The sequence below is a fragment of the Bradysia coprophila genome, unplaced genomic scaffold (genome assembly GCF_014529535.1).
Source record: "Bradysia coprophila strain Holo2 unplaced genomic scaffold, BU_Bcop_v1 contig_358, whole genome shotgun sequence".
NCBI classification, from domain to species: Eukaryota; Metazoa; Arthropoda; class Insecta; order Diptera; family Sciaridae; genus Bradysia; species Bradysia coprophila.
Genome location: NW_023503616.1, coordinates 1,949,033 through 1,962,281, shown reverse-complemented (window position 1 = coordinate 1,962,281; position 13,249 = coordinate 1,949,033).

The following is a 13,249-nucleotide window of genomic DNA, read 5'->3' as shown; positions in this document are numbered from 1 at the left end:
AAATCATTTTTTATAAAATCATCACATACAAAACAACGCTTCCTAAGCGTAATTTTGCATAACAATAGAATAAAAACCATCCACCCCTTCCATTCGATGGAAGAGAGAAGAAAAAAGTAGAAGACGACATAGCATTGTCGCCAAGAAGATACACCACATCACATTTGAACAGTTAACTTTCAAAACTTCCGTCGAATAAATACGCAAAACTTCATGGTTGGCATTCAGAATCATTTCGTTTGGCTGGATACATTCATGTAATATTCTAAATATGTACATGGAGTTATGTACATTTAGCATGTGACTTACTTGCGGGTGCTGTTAAATTTCAGAAACATTAATTTTTATGAGCGCTATACAGAACGTGACCTTTGTACGATTGTACCGTGAATATTCGGTACGTTATATACCGCATGTTGAATACAATGAAACTTCACATAAATTGCACGTGACTCTGGCTTCGGAATTTGTACGAAGGAGTATCGCAAGGAATCTGGGGGTAAATTGTATCGAATGGGATAAAGGGAGAACATGTTTGATACGGTGTGCAATTTCTTTTGAAAGCGATTTCCATTTAAGAATCAAATACTTTTGGGAAGTACAAATAAAAAGAAAGAAAACAAAAAAGAAACGAAGCTCGAACTAAGAGATGTTTCTAATTCTATGAATTAAAGTTAAAGAGAAACTTGAGCTTTAATAATGAAAGCTAAAAATAATCTTGAAAGTTAATTGAAACATTTCGGTGAAAAGCATCATTCCTTCCAGGTAAAATCCATCAGGTAAATATGTCGTTTCTATAGCCTCACTAGAATAGCAAAAACAATGTTCAATCGAAATTACATCGTGCGAAGAAAATCCGCAAAAAGCCCACATAATTGTTACAAACATTTGTATTCAAAATATCCACGCAGCAAATAAAGCAATCGGAAGTCTATCCAAGTTTTATTTTTCTATTATCGGTTATTATCACTATAACACGCAACCATATTCATTCTATAGCAAGAACAACAGAACAAAGCTTGAGCCATGCAAAGACTAGCTTCTTGTTGCAAATGAATGTGTAGCTCAATTGAAATTCCGCACACGACCATCAAAAATGTTTGATATATTTGCCTCGACTGTACACATAAGGAACTGATGGTGTTGTACTTAACAGAATCGCGTTGAAAATGTGTATACATTCGAGAACATGTGTTCCGTTTTTATTGACAGAATCTACACTTGCCCTTTTATCATCAAATTTGGTAGGTTTTATTTGGGACGCATGGGATATTAGTAGGATGGATTAATGTCTGATGATGATATTTAGTGTTTTGCATCTTTTAGAAACCACAATTGAATTGTTATTGATAGCGACGACAAAAATAAACGATTAATTATGGGCAATGGTGTCTTTTTAGATTTTTACCGTACTAAAAATGGACTCAGAGAAATAAAATTTTAAACTAATTTAAAAGAAATATTTTCATCAATAGACCCGACTGATCAATACGTTACTATACCTGCATTTGTTAACTTAAAATTTTCGTCTCGTAACAGAAAAGTTTTTAGGTCTGTAACTTCGTGATATAATAATGATAATAATGTAGCATAGACTATTATTATGACTATTATTATCATATCATTCAGGGAGCGTTCTCTACCCTGAAAACTGATAGGCTTAAATTGCCAATTAAATTAAATTATAATTCTCGCATTTACCTCAATTTATTACTCGTACAATAAATTATACCGGAGTTATTATGTAACAAACATGCCAGCAGTTTCAATATGTTCAAACACAAATCGATTATCTCACAGATGCATACACCCACACACATCATATAATATTATATGAACTCTTCAGTTATAAATTGGTCATTTAATCCACTTGTTTCTAGTCATATTAATTAAGATAAGACCTACAGGTCAACAATATTTATATACATCGGATAGTATATCATATTGTGAGATGACATATAAAATTGGGGGAGTTTATTCTATATATTTAATTACGGAAGTTCACTTCGCAAACAAATATTAGTTCCTAGACCAAAAAAGGTTCTGTTTACGACGTTCGTTGATGGAACTATTTGATTTGCATTTTTATGACGGGAAAACTGTTAGGAAATATAAAAGAGCGCTTGACTTCACTATAACACTCGTAATATGCAATATGGGACATATTAGTGCAACTTTTTCCTGCATAATTTTGCAAAAATAACTTTTTTGACTTGACTTCTCAAAATTTAAACCGTGAAAATAGTTGTTGTTTATTCGGAATTCTTATTGTGCAATTTAGTGGCACACTCCACTCACGTTTTTATTTTATTTTATTCGACAAATTGACAGTGGATCTAAAATCGTGTACAGTGTTCACAGTATTTTGTTTGCTGTCATTGATTACAATGACTAATTCAGTTCAAGTGAGCTTCAAATTCAAATATATTCGATAAAAAAATTTCAAAATTTAGACCAAAACACAAGTAAAAATTTACACGCGAAAGGTCCATACACTTTGTACCATAATTGATTTTTCTCGTTCTTCTGACACTTGCCCCACCACTTCTCAAATTTGCGCAAATTTGGTAAAGATTCTATATACTTAACAATTTCCTGCACATCAATAGACTCTCACTGTATGGATTAAATCAGTTTTTTTTCACTCGAAATTCGGTTATTTACAAAATTCAAATTTTTTAAGGTTTGACTTATAACTTATAATGTCCGCTTTTACCTTATAAGTCATTTTCGAAAACTCTCTAATAAACGTGAAAACATTCTTGACAATATTTTTGATATTTCTTGATATTTTTTGGTTCCATTATTGAAACGTAACATTATAACCGAGAAAATACGACCTTTGAACAGCGTATATTGAGGGGAGGGAAATGAACCACCTCCTTAGCTTTATTAACCGAATTAAATATGTAAACGACTCCAGGTCAATATTTACGATTAGGCTTCATTGAAGATATTATAGTCGGAGTTATAATGACGAAAGTTATGACGAAAGAAAAATTAAAAGTTGACGTACACTGATCATAAACTTGTATAAGTTGTTGTTTAACTCTTTTCACCAAAGAAAAGCAAAAACACCATCTTCTTGCTACAATCATAAAAACATCGGCGCTAACTTGAGAGTTAAAAGAGAAACCCAAAAAATGCATTAGCTTATTATCTGGTCACTGTAATTATATTTTAGTCGTAAAATGAAAAGACAAAAAATGTAGAAGTAGTATTTTACCGATTTTATTTTTAGATCTTTTTGAATGGAAAAATGTCTTGTTTTTCAATCCAATTTCAATTTTAGTGTTCCACTCAATGTAATAACGGAATAAATGAATTTAAAACAAATCAAAAAGATCGAATGTGGCCGACCAGCTCAATGGAAGCCAATATACTTCGCCTACGTATGGATAATTCACAAACAAAAACCATAACTGATAAAATGTGGCTCACAAATAAAACTAAAAGAGCAGCGCTAATGCTGGCAAAATGAAGAGCAACTGGTTCGTTGTTTTCATGCGGATAATCTTCGAGAAAAGTATCCAGCCATACTTTGCCACGATAAACGGTTCTGAACCAAAATTCAGTGATTCCATGCTCCTGAAACCTGGACCAATAAAAATGAGACATTTGTTGGTAATGGAAACAGTTTACATAAATACCATACTAACTGTAACGCATAATGACTGAATAGTTCCGTGTATGGCGAAAATCTTTGAAGCGCAAACACTGTGTAGAAATTAAAAATGCAAGCTTTCTTCATCAGTCGAAACGATGAGAGTAAATTTAGCTTTTCATTCCATTCATTGTAGGTCACAAAATATTTGTCATTTGTAAATCCACCGTAGACACCAATTTTTCCAGTTGCCACACCCTTGTCAGCGTCGTCATTACTCTTAAAGTATTTGATTCTTCGAAGTAATTCTTGGTATGCTGGATTCTCTGATGCATTTAACGAAATCGTAATATCTGAATACGCATCTGCCGATTGGAGTGTACCCCAGAACATGTCTATTATGAGCATTGGTAAGTTAATGATTGAGTTGTCACTTCAAACTTTGGGCAAATATTGTTACCATTTTCGATAAAGTCTTCGACTGTGTCAATAATTTTCGTATATCCTGGCTTTGTAAGGCGAGATGTATAAACGGTTGTGTAACATATACCAACAATTGTACAAGCGAGTGTCCAGCTAATAATATTTCAGTTAATTCATGTTATCGTATTTTCCGACTTATTTTTAATTAAAAACGTTTTGTACTTGTTGTAAATATTGTTTGTCTTCTCGGTATATGTATAACATACTCAAAAATGACTCTCCTGATCACATTGTGTTATAATGTACTATTTTCAAATTACCTCATCAACAAAATCTTAATTGAACCAGTTTCGGTCCGAAACATTTCAACGCTATGTGACGTCGCGATATTCATCACCTCCAGAAACGTTCTACTGAAGTCTACGTAAACAGTTTTCTCCACAATGCCAATCATTGCTGCACTCCTTCGCAACAAAATTCCCGTTGCGAAAAAGAACAATGCGAATGTAAGCCACACCTGACCACTCAGTGTCTTATAAATTGCTGTTATTTCGCTTAATCGCTGTGGTTTCGGTACCATCATAGTATCACATTCGTGATTGTAATACGACGACACATCGTATTTGTCGTTAAAGACTGATATCCAAACTGAGCACATTGCCACATCTGCCGTGTGATTTTTCAGATCATCAAACATTGTTATCCACGGTGATTTGCCAGTTTTCGAATGGTCACGCAATAAATGCTTTAGTTTCCAATTTTTTGTCACTTCTTTGATTAAACGATACTCGACACCGCCGAATCTGAAAAGTAAATTTTTTTCACGCTAGTTTTACGAGCAATGAGTAGGTACGACCTCTTCGTGTTTTAAATAATTTTTGAATCGCGACCAGAGTCGAGTTTTTTTAAAAATAATTTTGAAATCACCTTAAACTCTCCTCGTCAACATAAATGATGAATGGAGAACAGTTGTAAAAAGTAAGTCGAAACTCCTTTAGAGTATTTTCCCGACTCAAAATTGGATGAATCAAGTTTGACGAAATGATTAAGGGACTACTTTCAACGTCTACCGATAGAAGATCGCGCAACTTCAACGTTTTTTTGACTGCATCAAATTCATAAACAAAGCCGAACTGAGCATTTTCGTAAAAAAACTTGGATATTTTAGTCAACACTTGGGATGGAAAAAATTGAAATTTTTTATCAACAAACATAAAATACAACTTGGAGTACGGAAACATCGTTACAGCTGAAGGATTATTCTTCACAGAATTCAATATCGTTTGCAATGCTGAAACATCTTTCAAAATAATTAGAAAATTTTCACAATGTCTCGTAGACTGTCGGTTAATTATGCGCTCAGACAATTCTTCCACATAAACATTTCTATTGAGCAACCAGGACAGTGATCTTACGTAGAATGTTACATTTTCAGAATTTTCCATTATCTGGTGCATACATTCAAGCGAATCGAATTCATGAGCGAAAATAAGCTGCACACATCGCTGTTTGTATAGAAAATGCATCGAAGTCAGAATTACATTGCAATTATATTCAAATTTGTTCTTGATGTTAGCCGCAATTGGTGTCTGTGAAGCTACGTCAGCCACGTACACTATCGATTGGACAATGATCAACGTGGCTGTTAATTTATAGTTCATTGTGCAGGTAATTCGGTGAACGCAAGTTGTCGACTAACAACCCAAATTCATAAAAATTGATGTCAAAATTTTTGTTTTTCTTTTTTATTTTTCGAATTATGCGTTAAGGTAATAACTGGTTTCAATGCTGTTCCCTTGGATAAGTTTAACCCTTTTATTTGTTTTTTGTTTTTTATCGTACTCCCCAGATTAATTATCATGTTTTGCGTTCATAATAGTACATTTTGTTACGAGTGATGAAATAGTATGTTGTGTTACAAGTATTGTAATGTTGATTTTTTCAGCACTAGACCCAAGTTTCTTACGAGCGGAGCGAGTAAGGAAAATTGGGTCGTGTGCTGAAAAAATCTCATTACAATACGTGTAACACATCATGCTTTGTGCCAACCGAGAATTGAAATAGACAAATGCCCTAAAAATCATAATTTTCATGGTAAACAAACACTCTTCAAATTTGATCGATCACATTGCTTTGCATTTTCTAAAACGAATGTTGTAATAACTCATACAAATTCCATAACAACACTGCTTTGAGTGTTGAAATATCCCATCAAACGGGTGCTGAAATAAGTCACTTTACAACACTAAAATGAGTGCTGAAAAGAGTCGTATTTCAATTCTCGGTGGCACAAAGATGAATTTTCGGTACTAGTCGTAAGCTTGTCCTAACGAGGCGGAGCTAAGGGTGTGACACTATTCACCATATATTTTTTGTCGAAGTGTCTAAGGAAGTGTCTAGCCTAGTAGGACAAGCCTACGACGTGTACCGAAAAATTCAGCTTTCTACACGAGTCACAAATGTCGTTGAAAACTGAAATGAGACGAAACCACATCAACATTAACATCAACTCTTCAGCCATTTCAACAACAAAGCATGCACACTTGACCGTGGCCGGAATAATATATATAAAAAACTATTTTCGGCCGGAGTACCTCTTGGCCGCAAATACTTCTATCAGAGAAATACAGAAAAATTGAACTTTTCTATCATTTGCATGACGAAATCCGTCGAATTTCAGTCTTCAAGCGCAAAGATATATTTTGTGTATCGGACAACTGAAATACGACATATTATGCCATGATTTTTCGTTGAGAAATGTCACTGTTTCCCGAATGATATATTCTTTTTCTTTACGATTTATTGTGCGTGAAAGGAGTTACATGAATTTTTCCATGAATGTGAAGTGTGTGTATTTTCAAGTAAATTGATGTCTATTTTAGTTGTTCGATGCACAAAACTTTGTTCTTACCTCGACAAAAAATGGATTTTTTCAGTACACGTCCTAGCTTAGGCCTGGTGCTGAAAAAATCGTGATTTCCTGCCCTGGTACGAAAAATACTATTTTTAACAAACAAACAAAATTACAAATGATTGTATACAATAATAAAAAAATCAATTCCAGCGATACGACATCATTGAAGGTATTCGATTCAAAGCCTCGTTCAAAGCATAAAATAGTTACTTTCCTAACAAGTGTCGAAATTGGTTTGTATATTCCCATATAATTTTTACAAAAAATTTCTAAAATTTATTTTTCCTTCAACATATTCATTTCCTATTCATTTTACTTAAGGAAAGTACATTTAGAGACAAAAAAATTTAAGTTGAAAATATTAAAAAAAACAATCAGTGAATTATTGGCATAGATAATCTGGAGTTGTTTTCTCTGGCTAATGTGTGCTCGTACACCCACCTTCTAGAAAAGTCGACGCGCCTGCATCAGAGAATAACTTCTTTTTTTTTGTTAAATAACAAAAAACTTTCGCTTCATATTAACATAATAAGATTTGAAAGTTCGCTAATATAAACGTTTTTCAATTTTGAAAATGTAAAGATGTTTCTAGTAGATTTATCGTCTGTGTTTTGCATAATAAAATTGTGTTGGCATATTTCCAGCAAGTGTTTAAAAGTAATCTAAAGGAACAAAAATGTAAACAAAAGAAAAATCAAATAAAAAACGCTAAGTACAATGCGATATGATAAAGAATGTTCATACAAAAATTCAATTATTTATGGATTCAAGTTTTATTGCGAAATGGAAATATAAAAATTGCATTGAAGCTTTTGAAGGATGCAAAAAAAAACTTCTACTTTTTTATTCATTTTTTATCTTACTTTTATTTTAAAAGTGAAATACGTTCGTACATATTTAACTTTATAGCATTCCGCATTCGTATAGTGTATGGTGTATAAGTCTAGTATTTCTATGAATTTTTTCTTAATCTTGTAAGAAAGCCATATCACGACGAAATCAGTTACCTCTCTTGCTCAAAGTATAACCTAATGTTTGGCATAATAGTTACTTACGTAACTGTTGTGCGCGGTAGATTTTAGGCAATTTCGCGAGTTGTAACCCGAACAAAGTGTCACTTCGGAAGTGAGGTAACAAGCGAAAGTGCCTAAAATCAACCATCCACAACAGATGTGTACATAACTTTTCATGCTGATGGCCTAAATTAAAAGAAAAATTCCGAAATCTTTGTCCAAGACATGAACAATCTATTACTTAATTCTTTTGAACATATGTACATCACGATGGACGTGGACAATTTCTATCTTCTAATTTAAAAGATTTACCTATAGAATTCAATTTTATAGTTTTTGTAACAACACAACACTGTTCATTCCTGAAAATATAATTCAAGTTTCGAACATTAAATTGAAGTTTTAACGTACACACATCAAGCGATAAACGAATGCAGTTGCACAGCACTGCTACTAGCACGAACATAGAAAATATTCGGAGACACTGCGTTTCTGTTATACAGATAGATGTTTTCGTTGTATGCAATACAAACAATCCTAAGCGGTAGCTCGTATCACTAAGGCCTCCAAATTTGACACTTGTCAATTCAGTGTTCATGCTACCAGCAGTGCTGTGGACAGACTAAAATTTGTTTCTAAAATGACTGGTGTCGTCGCCACAATTAACTTAACTTAACATCAAGAAGTATATAGCAGAAATTGTAGCGCCACGGGAACAGCTCTGCTCTAGCGTGAACATAAGAAAAGTTAAGAAAAATGGGATCTATGAAATAAAAGTATGCCCTTTTGTAAAGACCATAGAGGTAGACTAAAGAAAATTTGGAAACTTTTGACGTTGGAAAAATGAGCGTTCGTGCTAGGAGCAATGCTATGCCACCGGTAACTTTAGATCCAAATTTAATGCGCATTTTATATGTGAAAATTTTCAATACGGACATACCATCTAATATATGTTTAATGCACATATCATACTGAAATATCAGCTCTAAGTACACACAGTACAAATTCTACTGTACAATATATCCTATGCAACGATAGAATCATATGAGCCCACACACTCGCTATGGGAAATGTTGTGTGCACGTAAATACACCCAAACTGAAGCGGCTTTCGCCTGATAAAAATAACTTACGATTTCTTATCCAATTTAAATCCATCCGAATTTGTTACAATTTACAATGCTATTTAACACATCTTCCAGAAGTACCCCGAAAAATTTACAATTTCAGAGCTTAAAATGAAGATAAACAAAATGAAAAATAGTAACAGTGGGTAATATAAATTTGCCTGATACATCTAAAGCACGTAAGAAAGGAATTTGTGTGCAGTTTTGTACTTTAAAATGAATCCAGAACATGTTGTAGCGTAGCTGCAAGCGTTAAACCAGCATAAATTATATGACGCTACAGAGATAAAGAAAATGGTCTCATTTGCGATGAAAAATGCAGGTTTTTAAGTTACGGCTATTATGATAATTTTACACCATAAACATGAGTCTTGCCAGATGAATGTTCTGATTTATTCAAACTGTTCATATAGTAACTAAGTAAAGTATCATGAATTAAATCAATGTATGCCAGTTTCTCTAGAAAAGTTTTAACTGGTGAAAGTTAACCATGAAATCAGTAAATAAGTCATCGTAAGGCACTGACAAAAAAGTTTCGAAAAACTCACCTGTCGCAGGCAATTTTGTCTCCAGGTAACCGACAATAGCTGCCACAGCTGTAACGCCCCATACAGAAAATACAGCTGCGGCAGATAATGTAGATTACCTGGAGACAAAGTTACCTGCGACAGGTGAGTTTTTCGAAACTTTTTTGTCAGTGGGTTACATACTTTTGGACATGAAAATGTTAATAAAATCTGTCGCATTTCTCAATTTCATAGCAGAGCAGACCGCATCGATCCAGAGGTTTACCTTAAGATTTATTTCCTTACAATTCTAACAACTAAATTTTAAGAAACAAAAAATTATTGTGAACATGAATCTAGAACATAAAATGTTGAAACAATAGAGGCAATGGAACATTATAACATACCACGACAATACAGTTCGAGAAAAATAAGAAGTCACCTATTCAACTTGTTCCACATTCGATATTCACGTTACTACCCATACAAATACAGATATATATGTATGCCTAGCCTATAGATGTACCTAGAGTTAACGAGACGAAATTCACGTCTCTAACACACACCATTGACAAAAAACCTATCTGTCCACGAAGACTCCACACACATTCAAAAGGTGATTTTTCATTTTTTTTTGTCATTGGGTTCTATGAGAGGGCCTTGGATTATAAACGTTGAATAGGGAACTTCTTATTTTTCTCGGACTGTAGTAAATTAGGTGATTATTTGTCTCAAAGAGATTCGATGATTGCATAAGTCACCATCGTTGTCGAATGTTCCAAATGCCTATAAAAATATTAACGAAAACTTAACTCTCTGGAAACAGACTCACAGATAAGTATTTTCCTATGTTCTACATAAATTCCATTTTTTTAATCCATAAATCTTGACCGTAAGCCTTTTCCTATATTTGCCTTTTGACTAACAGTCTTCTACCAATATTATTAACTGGTGAGGTGAACACCTAATAAAAGCTTAACAAAGTGATGTTTAAGTGACTACAGTAAATCAGGTGACCTAGTTTTGCGATAGTTCATTTTATGCATACGTCCTCAAGCAACTAAGTAGTTCAACATGATGTGATATGTTGTGTTGCGATAGCATATACTGCTAACGTAGCTACGTCAACTACACATTTTGGAATAATGCATAAACCTTTTAGGGAAAGTTACATAAATATATGGAATACAGAAACGGTTCAGATATAAAACACCTCCTTTTCTGCACTGTAACAGTGTACAAAACAGAAACGGAGTCTCGAACGGAGTACAGACGGGAAAAACGTAGAGAAATTAGATTTTTATGTTTTTATTTATCATAATAAATGGAAAATGAAAAACAATACTTTCAGCGGTGGTTCCTTAAATTGAAACTTAAAAGCTTTTTGGCTAAAAATTTTTCTATTTTGTGCAACGAAAGCACTTTAAATAATTAACAAACACATGCATTCGTAGGTGAACTGATTTCATAGAGAAAAAATTCCATTCGTACACACACTCAATACAAATGGCCGCCCGAGATGTCTATGTTTTGCGATTTTTTTTTTTAAATAAAAACATAACTTTCCTCTTACCCAGTTATACACATGGTATATTAAGTTAGCTAATTTTAAAATATGGTGCAAAGAGCACGTGTACTAAAAATAGACTGTTTGATGCCCTGACCACCGAGACATAACTTTTCATCATTTTCAACTTTTTTTATTTCGAGTTTCAGTGCACTTTAAGAATTTGCGGATTTTTTTTTTTCACTCACATTCAGGATGGGTGCGTGAGTCTCTGGACATGTATAACCTATTGTTCTTTGGCATCTATTTTTTTATCAGCAAATTTATTCTTTTAGTAGCAAAATTATTTATTTCATCAGCAAATTTATTCTTTTTTTCTGCAAATTTATTTTTTTTAGCAGCAAATTTAATCTTTTTTATCAGCAAATTTAGTGTTTTGTATCAGCAAAATTAGTCTTATTTTCAGCAAACTTATTAGTACTCGAACAGCATCTTTATTGCTTTCTGAGCAGCAATATTACTGACTTTAAGCAGCAAAAATAATTCTTTTGCAGCAAATCCCTGGCAGCAAATTTATTACTTTGTAGTCAGCAAATTTATTGTTTTGTAATATGCACTTTTAATGCCTTCGAACAGCAAAATTAATACCTCGAAGTTATTGCTTTTTGTCAGCAAATTTATTAGTGTTTCAATTGCAAATTTATTTTTTTATAAGTAGGAAAATTACTATCTTCAATCAGCATATGTCCCGCAGTAGGACATATAAAATTATATCACTAACACCACTAACACGAAAACGTCAACTCAACAAGCGACGAAAAGTAGAACTTTCCGTTGCCTTTATTGCGGAAAACGTTGTACACAACTCGGTGATAGATCTTTTAGGCACACGATGTGTATTGTCACGCTCGACCTGCGGTATCGAGTGACAATCTACACACCTAGTGCCTAAAAAAGCATTTATCCCTCGATTTGAATGGGGCTTCGTAATTTCGCTATGCGTAATTTCTAGGATGCACACCTTTCATAATAATTTCACTTTAACTAAGTTTACGGATCGCTCGGCGTGTTAAAACGCTCTTTATGGGCAATGAATTACACAGACTAATTATTAGACGATGCGAGAGAAAAAAAATTAACTCCTAAGTTACCGACACCGTTCCGGCGCCCGGCTCGCATTGCGGCCCTCCGCTTCGCTCCGGGGCAATGGGCCGGATCGCTCGGCGTGTTAAAACGCTTTTTAAGTGCAATGAAAATTGGTATCCATTTCGTAAAAAGAAATGAATTGTCCGTGTAGTGTCAATAACTATTTACGTTGACGTAAGACGTGAAATAGTAATTTCTGCAGCTAGTTGCGAAAAGTGGTAGTTTGTGTCACTAGATGTAATGTTATCAAACGTGCGAAGCGAGCGAAGCATGTGACAAAAACTACCACTTTCACAACGTGTTGCATACAACGTTTTCTGCAACCAGCTGCGAAAAATGAACTTTTGAAAATTGTTACACTGCGATTATATATCTCAATAGCCGAATGGTTAGAGGTGTTGCTCGATAAGCATTGGGTTTTGGTGTCCATTTCACCACTAGTGACGAAAAGAATATATGAAAATCCATTTCACCAAAAATAGATAAAAAATAGCTAAAATAAACAATTAATTTTGCTTATGACAAGAAATAAATCTGCTGACAAAAGTAGAATAAATTTGCTGTTGCAAATCAATAGAATTGCTGTTAAAAAATAGCTAAAATAAACAATTAATTTTGCTGATGATGAATAAATAAATTTGTTGACAAAAGTATTAACTTTGCTGATAGAAATAAATAAATTTGCTGCTAAAAAATAGCTAAAAAAATATTTAATTTTGCAGATTGCAAAAAAATAAATGTGCTGACAAAATAAGATTAAATTTGCTGCTTCAAAAAATAAATTTGCAGACGAAGAATTAAATTTGGTCACAATAGCAATAAATTTGCTGAACTAAAAGAATAAATTTGCTGATAAAAAAAATAATTTTGCTGCAAAAAAAGAATAATTTTGCTGACAAAAAAAGATTTCCCATTGTTCTTTCATTGATAAACTTTTTATGAATGAAAGAACAATATGTGTCTCACTACTCGTTCATTTGTTGATTGAAAGTGAAGATTACTTTGGAATA